The sequence below is a fragment of the Sminthopsis crassicaudata genome, chromosome 3, assembly GCF_048593235.1.
Source record: "Sminthopsis crassicaudata isolate SCR6 chromosome 3, ASM4859323v1, whole genome shotgun sequence".
Lineage (NCBI taxonomy): Eukaryota > Metazoa > Chordata > Mammalia > Dasyuromorphia > Dasyuridae > Sminthopsis > Sminthopsis crassicaudata.
This window is the reverse complement of record NC_133619.1, coordinates 653863988-653872977: the sequence shown is the minus strand read 5'-3', so window position 1 is coordinate 653872977 and position 8990 is coordinate 653863988.

Genomic DNA, 8990 nt, shown 5'->3' with positions numbered 1-8990 from the left:
CTAACTTGCAATCGATTGGAAAAATGCAAATTAAAACAATGAGAGGTACTATCTTACTTCTATTAGATTGGCTAATAGGGCAGAAAAGTAAAACACAAATATTGGAGGGGATGTGGGAAATTCGAGATACTAATACATTGGAATTGTGAACTGATTATACATAGCACCTAGGAACTATGCCCAAAGGGGTACAAACACATTTCCTGTGACCCAGAAATACTACTATTAGGTTAGTATCTCCCAAAAGACAAAAAAAAATAAATAAAAAGGAAAAAGATCTACAACCACAAAATTATTTATAGCCTCTCTTTTAATGATGGAAAAGAATTGAAAATTGAGGGGTTGCTCATCAATTGGAAAATGGCTGAATTGTGGTATGTGATAGTGATAGAATACTATTATAATACAAGAAATGATGAGCAGGCTGCTCTCAGGAAAACCTGAAAAAACTTGTTTTAATTGATACAGAGTGAAATTAGTAAACCAGTAGAACATTATACACAGTATAATGGAAATATATGATCAACTGTGAATGACATAGCTTTTCTCAGCAATTGAATGATCCAAGACAATTCTGAAGGTGTTATGATGAAAATGCTATCCATCCCCAGAGAAACTCCTGGAGTCTGAATAGATTGAAATATATTTTTTTCTCCAGTTTATTTTAATAGCTTTTAATTTTTGCAAATACAAAGATAGTTTTCAACATACACCTTTGCAAAATTTTGTGTTCCAAATTTTTATTTTTCTCCCCCTCCCCTCCCCCTGCCCAGACAGCAAGCAACTCAATAAATGTTAAACATGAAGCATATTTTTAAAACTTAAACATTTTTTGTCTGTTTTCTTTTATAATGACTAATGTGTATTGTATAACTACACATGTATAATCTATTTCAAATTGCTTGTCTTCTCAATGAAGTGGGTGGGGAAGGAGAGAATATGGAATTCAAAATTTAAAAGATGAATGTTAAAATTGTTTTTACCTGTAATTGGGGAAAAACAAAATACTTTATTTATTTATTATTCTGGGGTTAAGTGACTTGCCCAGGGTCCCACAGCTAGGAAGTGTTAAGTGTCTGAGACCAGATTTGAACTCAGGTCCTCCTGAATTCAAGACTGGTGCTCTATCCACTGCGCCACCTAGCCGCCCCAACAAAATACTTTAATAAAAAAAGATATTTCCCCATAGTTTTCATTTGTCTGCATTAAAGGGTTAAAATATTGTACTCCTCTAAATCTAATTAAAGGAATTATTTTACTCTTTATCTTAATCTTATGACTACAATCTAGGGCTTTGGTCCAGAACTATATTCCTCCCCACCCTACACTAATTATTAGGCTTGCTTAACAGTGGAAGTAAGAGTTGACTTTTGATGGAGATCTTTGAGAAGTGGCTGGATGGCCACTTTTCTATTATTTAGGTAACAGAGGGGGAATTCCTTTCAGATATAGTTAGATTAGTAGGTATCTCTCTCACTTTCTTTCTTTCTTCTTTTTCCTAATTTTTATTAGTTCCAAATTTTTCTTCCTTGCTCTCTTAAGAAGGCAAAAAAAAAAAAACCCAAAAAACCCAAAAAACAAAAACAAAAAAACCCCCCAAAACTCATTAAATATTTATAGTCATGCAAAATAACCATGTTCTTTCTCCACCCTGTTGAAAAAATGGAAAAAAATATGCCATGTGGAGGTGGATATCGGGTTTCATCAAAAGTTCTTTGGAAATGCAGAGGGTCATTATGTTGATCTGTCCCAAGTTTTTCAAAGCTGATTATGATTTTACAACCTTGCTTCTATTGTGCAGAAAGTTATATTAATCCTCCTAAATTTACTTTGTACCAATTCATGTAGATCTTCTTAGGTTTTTGTTTTTTGAAACCATCCCCTTCATAATTTGTAAAGTTTGGCCTAGCTTTCTGTCATAGTCTAACCTAGTCTCAGCCTGAGCCAGTCTCTTCTAGCGGTCTGCCAGTCTGCCAGTCTCAACCAGTCTCCTCCTTAGTGCAGGAGGCAGGAAAGCCACCCCGAGGATGGTAAAAGATGGAATGTCTGTGGCTGACTTTGTCCTCATTTTAAATACCTTGTTACAATTACAGCAATTGTAGAACTATTACATCCCCATGGTAAGTACTAAGTATATGTAAACCAGATAATCATTGTATCATCAATTCCACTGAGTTAACACCTTCTTTCAAGTATACTTCTCCAAAGTGCCGCCCTCTACAATAATTTCTTACAGCACAATATTCCATCACATGATGTTTAGCCATTCCTCAATAATGGACATTCCCTGTTTCTAAAGCTTTGCCAATATAAAATGATCTAATTGTTTTGGGGGGGTATTATATGGGTCCTATCTTTCTTTGAACCCTTTGGGGTATAAAGTTTTGCTGGGTCAAAATGAAGAACAGTTTACTTTGGGGCATAGTTCCAAATTTCTTTTCAGAATGCTTGGATTAGTTTACAACTCCACCAACATTGCATTAGTATACTTATTTTCCTACATCCTCTTCAGCATTTGTGATATTTTTGCTTTAGCTAATTTGATAGCTGTAAGGTTGTAAGTTGCCTTAATTTGCATTTCTCTTATTAGTCACTTAGAGCATCCTTTCATGATTATTGAAAACTTGAATTTCTTCCTTCCACCTTCCCACCCATATACCCTTTGACCATTTATCAAGTGAAGAATGGTTGTTATTATAAATTTGATTCAGTTATCTGTATATTTAGAAATGAAATTTGCTAGTAAGATCCACCCTTCCCCCAAGTTTCCTGCTTTTATGCTAATTTCAGATTAAATTTTTAAAATTAAATTTAAAAATGCATTTTTGTTGTACAAAGTTTTCCTTTAATCAAAATTATGCATTTTATCTTCTATGAACTTCTCTCATTTGGTCATAAATTCTTCCTAGATCTGATAGGTAATTTCTTCCATGTTCCCTATGATATAATTAGGCACTGAAAACCACACACTCATTTTGAGATTATCTTGTTATATGATGTGACATTAGTAGCCAAGGTTTGGGGGTTAATAAAATACTAAGTTAATGTGCTCATTGCTTCTGTATGTTGTGTATTCAATCTCTTGCACTGAGGATCCTATTTCTTACCGAAATTTCAGTACCAAATTTTCATGATTATAGTTTTGTAGTATAGTGTGAAATATGCTACTAAGCCCCTTCTCATTTTTCCTATTTTATTTTTTGTTTAGTATTTTCCATTTCATTATTGTTGTTCCTCTAATAAATCTTTTTTGTTAGTTTGGTTTACATGGCACTAAGTGAATTAATTTAGTACTGTCATTTTTTATTGGTTTAGTTTACGCATGAGCAACTAATATTTCTGTCTTTGTGCAAACGAAGTTTTATAAGTGTGCTCATTTGGTTCCCGAGTCTAGGCAGAGAAATTTCCTAGTATTTGATACTGTTTAGATAACTTAAATGAAATTTCTTTATCTTTTGAATATGCAGAAATGCTGATGATTTGTTTGGGTTTATTTTATATCTGTAACTTTTCTAAAGTAATTGTTTCAACTAGTTTTTAATTGGCTTTCTAGAATCCACAACATAAACCATCAAGTGATCATTTTATTTCTTCATTGCCTGCGAAGGTCTGGTCTAGCTCCTCTTGTCAGAATAAGCAAATGTCCTTGCCCCACATGTGGATGCCAATTGTAGTGAGCTATCGTCTCCAGAAGCTGCCGGATCGCTCTCTGGGAAGAGATCTGCTGTGTCTACTCAAATCTCTCAGACAGATTCTTCTTCCTGTAGAGAACCATTGTCTCCAGGCAGTTGCTGTTAACTCTTGTCCAAAGAAGTGACTTCCCTTCCTGCAGAGAGCCCCGTCAAGCCTGATGCAATGCAGAGTCTTTTCTTGAATCCTGGCTCTGAATCTCCTCCAGCTCTTATCCTTCTCCAGGCCGATCTCTCTCTGCGCCCAGTGCTGTCTCTTTTATCCTCCCAGAGAATGGGCGTGGGACAATGCAAGGGCTTCTGGGAAGAACCACCCCAGCCAATGAGCTTGCCCCCTCTATCAAGTCAACCTGAGTTCTCACCTTGTAATTGTCCAGAAAACTTGAATTCTCACCTTGTCACTGTCCAGACAACCTGAGTTCTCACTTAGTAATCCTAACATCTCCCCCTTTCTTTTGATTTAGAACATAGGACAGTCATGACCTTGAAACATAAATCCATCAATATGGGAAGTATTACAGATAATTACATAAATGACCTTGAAACATAAATCCATCAATATGGGAAGTATTACAGATAATTACATAAATTACATAAGCACATAGTAACATAGTAACATAACACATGCTAGAAGTATATAACATAATCATAATCATAAATTGAAAATTTATAAATGTCCATAAATCCATTGTCCATTAGTCTCATCTTGTGTGAGGAAGTCCAATGATTCCTGATGGTTTTAAAGTTCTTTAACAGTCTTTTTATTAGCCATGCTCTTTCGGTGTAAGATGTTTCTTAGATTTTCTCCTTTATTTTGAGGTCTTTCTCTTTTTCTATCTCTCTCCAGGTGCTTGTTGCCACCCATCTATTTCCTTCTTCATCTGTTTTCTTCTGTCTGTTAAAATACAAGCAAACCCTCTCTCCCAGGCAGTTAACCTATCTAATTTCCTTCTATTTACCACTTTCTAAATATCTTCTCATCATCTGGCAATTACATTGGAGTTGTTTGCACTGGACACAGCCCCGTTGGTTTAAAAGGCCTGTATTCTCCCCAAGTGTAATCCATTTTTGCAATCTCATTGCCTTTTGGCTCACTTATCAGGTAATCCCTTTCTGCCATGTGATTGCTTTTCTGCTGGTTGATCAAATCAGAGTCCTGACCTTCTAAAGACTCTTTGGGTATAACATCAGCTGCCATCATGCCCCAAGTCTTTTTTGCCTGGGGCCCTGGATCTGGGCCCCTCATCCCGTTTCCCTGAATTATTCTACACTCTGCTGCCCAATGGAGTCCTCTGTTGCATTTTGGACATGGGGTTTTAGGTCTTCTCTCACCCTGTCTTCTCACTGTATCTCCATATCTACACTGAGCTCTTAGATGCCCAATTTTTCCACATTGAAAACATCGCCGAGTTTCTCTAGAAGGCCCTTGCCAGGAGGGACCCTGTCTTTCCACATTCATCATTGTCCGGGTGTAAAAAGCATTTGTTCCCACTGTAGCACAGCGTCTTATGATCTCCTCTAAAGGAGCATCTTTGTCTAATCCCCATATAATTCTTTTGCAAATCTCATTGGCATTTTCCTTAGCCAGATGTCTGGTCATTATTTCTGTAGCTGAATTTTCTCCAATAGTTCTTTTGACAGCAGTTTGCAAACGTCCCACAAAATCTGCAAAAGGTTCATTGGGACCTTGCTGTATTTTAGTGAAAGCCTCTCCACGATCTTTCTGTCCAGGAAGGACACCCCAAGCTTTTATTGCAGCCTTAGCAATTTGCTCATATATTGTCATGGTATAATTAATCTGTTCCGAATTCTCTCCATACCGACCTTCACCAGCTAAGTGCTCAAAAGTGAATTGTGTGTTAACTCCTATTTCCAAATTGCATCTGACTTGAATTTTACATAATTCATGAAATTCCGCAAGCCATAATAAATTTTCTCCAGGTTCCAGACATGTCCTTGCTATGGATTTCCAATCATTCGGGGTTAGGACTTCATAAGACAAACCATCTAGTAACATTTTGACATAAGCTGATGTAGCCCCATAAAGGGTACAACCTTTTTTCAAATCCTTAATTTTATTCAAATCTAAAGGTGCATATCTTCTCCTTTTTTTACCTACAGAGTCAGTATTTTCAATCACAGGATATGCATGTACAAAATCACTTATATCCTGTCCTTCTCTCTTAGCTTTAACCAATGCTTTTTCTAATCTTGTCATAGGCTTAGACTGCTTCACAGACAATTCTGTTTGTGTTTCTGCCTCTTCCTCTCCTCCTTCTTGCTCCACCCATGAAGGGTTAATTGAGGGAGGAGATGGGAGGTGCTCCTGTTGCTGTTGCTCAGAATTGTACTTAACTTCATTGTTATCTGATTCATCCTTTTCACCTAGTTTAGTTGACACCTCCCCATTTTGCTCCTTCATCTCTTCCTTTAGAATAACATTTTTTAAAGCCATTTGGATTAAATTGTAGGTATGAATTGTATCTTTGGAAACTGAGTTTGGTCTGGAACCAAAGGGTAAAATGTCACAAAGACAATTGTAGTGTTCACCTAATTGCTCTCCTACTAATTTCCACTCATCTGGATCCAATTCTTCTTCCAGAGAAAAAGAAGGACATATGACCTTCACAGTTCTTAAAAGTTCAGTAATCTCCTCTAAAATTATAATCAAGCCTTGGCTTTTCATAACCTTGATGATGCTCTCTAAACATTTTCCTTGAACAGAAGGTGTTTGCCCCATTTCACTATAAGAGATTCCTGGTTTAGCCCTTAATAAGTTAAGTTCCTTATTTATCTATTAGCAGGCTCACTTAATCTTTAACAAAGTTTCCTCGTTACTCACGGTTCTGGGTCAGAGAGACTGAGATCTGGATGGGAGGCTTTTCCACTGGAATCAGGACCGTGTCTGTCCCTGTTCGGGCGCCAAATTGCGAAGGTCTGGTCTAGCTCCTCTTGTCAGAATAAGCAAAAGTCCTTGCCCCACATGTGGACGCCAATTGTAGTGAGCTATCGTCTCCAGAAGCTGCTGGATCGCTCTCTGGGAAGAGATCTGCTGTGTCTACTCAAATCTCTCAGACAGATTCTTCTTCCTGTAACGAACCGTTGTCTCCAGGCAGTTGCTGTTAACTCTTGTCCAAAGAAGTGACTTCCCTTCCTGCAGAGAGCCCCGTCAAGCCTGATGCAATGCAGAGTCTTTTCTTGAATCCTGGCTCTGAATCTCCTCCAGCTCTTATCCTTCTCCAGGCCGATCTCTCTCTGCGCCCAGTGCTGTCTCTTTTATCCTCCCAGAGAATGGGCGTGGGACAATACAAGGGCTTCTGGGAAGAACCACCCCAGCCAATGAGCTTGCCCCCTCTATCAAGTCAACCTGAGTTCTCACCTTGTAATTGTCCAGAAAACTTGAATTCTCACCTTGTCACTGTCCAGACAACCTGAGTTCTCACTTAGTAATCCTAACAATTGCCTGTTAATTCAAATTTCTTTTTCTTGTCTTTTGCTATAGCTATATTTTCTAATAAAATATTGAACAATAATAAAGATAATGAACATCTTTTGTTCAGACCTAATTTTTACTAGAATGGCCTCTAGCTTATCCCCAGTAAAGATAATGCTGGGGAGGCAAACAGGAATGAGTATACCATTTTGTCAAAACCTCTTTCTGCATCTTTTGAGGTAATGATATTATTTTTGTTATTAATATAGTCATTCATGCTTGTAATTTTGCTAATATTGAACCAACCTTACATTTCTTGCATAATCCATCCTGAACATATGTTAGTTTGATATACACAAAAATCTAAGCTTTTAGGATAAGAATTCACTATCTGATAAAAAAAATTGCTGGGAAAATAATAAGATTTTTATAGAGGCTAGCTAGATAAGGTCAAAATGGATACTATCTAGGCATAAAAGGAAACATAAATAAATTAGGAGTATGAAACATATTACATATCAGATTTATAGACAAGAGAATATGAATAAACAAGAGATAGGATTTTGTGGGATGTAAAATGATTTTTATTACATTAAACTTAAAAGTTTGGCACAAATAAAACCAATGTAGCCAAGATTAGAAGGAAAGCAGAAAAATAGGGGGAAAAACTTTTATAGTCAGTTTCTCAGATAAGTCTCATCTTTCAAATATAGAGAGCACTCAACCAAATTTATAATAGCAGCCTTATTTTCAACTGATAAGAACAGGCAGTTTTGGGAGAAATGATATAGTTATATGAAAAAATATTTTAAATTATCATTAAGAAATGCAAACAAACAACTCTGAGGTACTACCTCACATCTATCAGATCAGCTACTATGATAGAAGGGAAAAATTGGGACACTAACCCTGTTGGTGGAATTGTGAACTCATACAATTATTTTGAAGAACAATTTAGCGTTATGTCCTCCAAATTATAAAACAATATACTGTTTGACTTGGCAATATCACTCTTAAGTCTGTTTCCCAAGGTGATCAGGGAAAAAGGAAAAGAATTTTTATGTTCTAAAATATTCATAGCAGTTCTCTTTGTCATGGTAAAGAACTGGAAATTGAGTGTATGCCTATTAATCAGGAATGGCTGTATTATTTGAACATGATGGAATATTACTGTGTTGTAAGAAATGAGCAGATTAGATTCAGAAAATCATGGAAAGATTTGCATGAAATTACATGAACTAAGAGAACTTTGAATAGAGTAATGACTGTACTGTTTGAAGAGAAACTAAATAACTAAAATATTCCAAGTAATGTGATCATTCAAATTAACTATGAAGGATTTGTAAAGGAAAATGCTATCTGCATACGTGTCAGGCCCATTCTCACCTAACTAACGCTAATGCGTTCTTATTCCTAGGACTATCAGAGAGAAACTGGCAAATATCCATCTTACCTCTGTTTTGAGGTCCCCAGAATCCTCCAGCTGCTATCTCATAGGGAAGCAGTTATTAAGCACAACAGAGCAAGCTAAGAGTTTATTCACGTGGTTCACATCTACTCTAGGACCTCCCGCCTATCTTGGTAGTGCTTTTCCAGGCCAAGCTCCAGATGGTAAGAGTTGGAGCTCTTCTTGCCCAGAGCTTAAATAGGGTCTATGATGTCACAGACACAAGCCAATTGATGATGAACTTGATCGAGATTTCAGTGAGATTTAGAATTCCCCGCTGTGGCTGGAAGTCCCACCCATGAAGGAAGGTTCCTAAGTACTCAACTCCAACCACATCCTGGGATCTCAGAGACCATTGGGCCACTTACATCTCAATTGCTCTTGCCTGACCTTTCTAGGACCCTTACAAATCCCCTTTCTT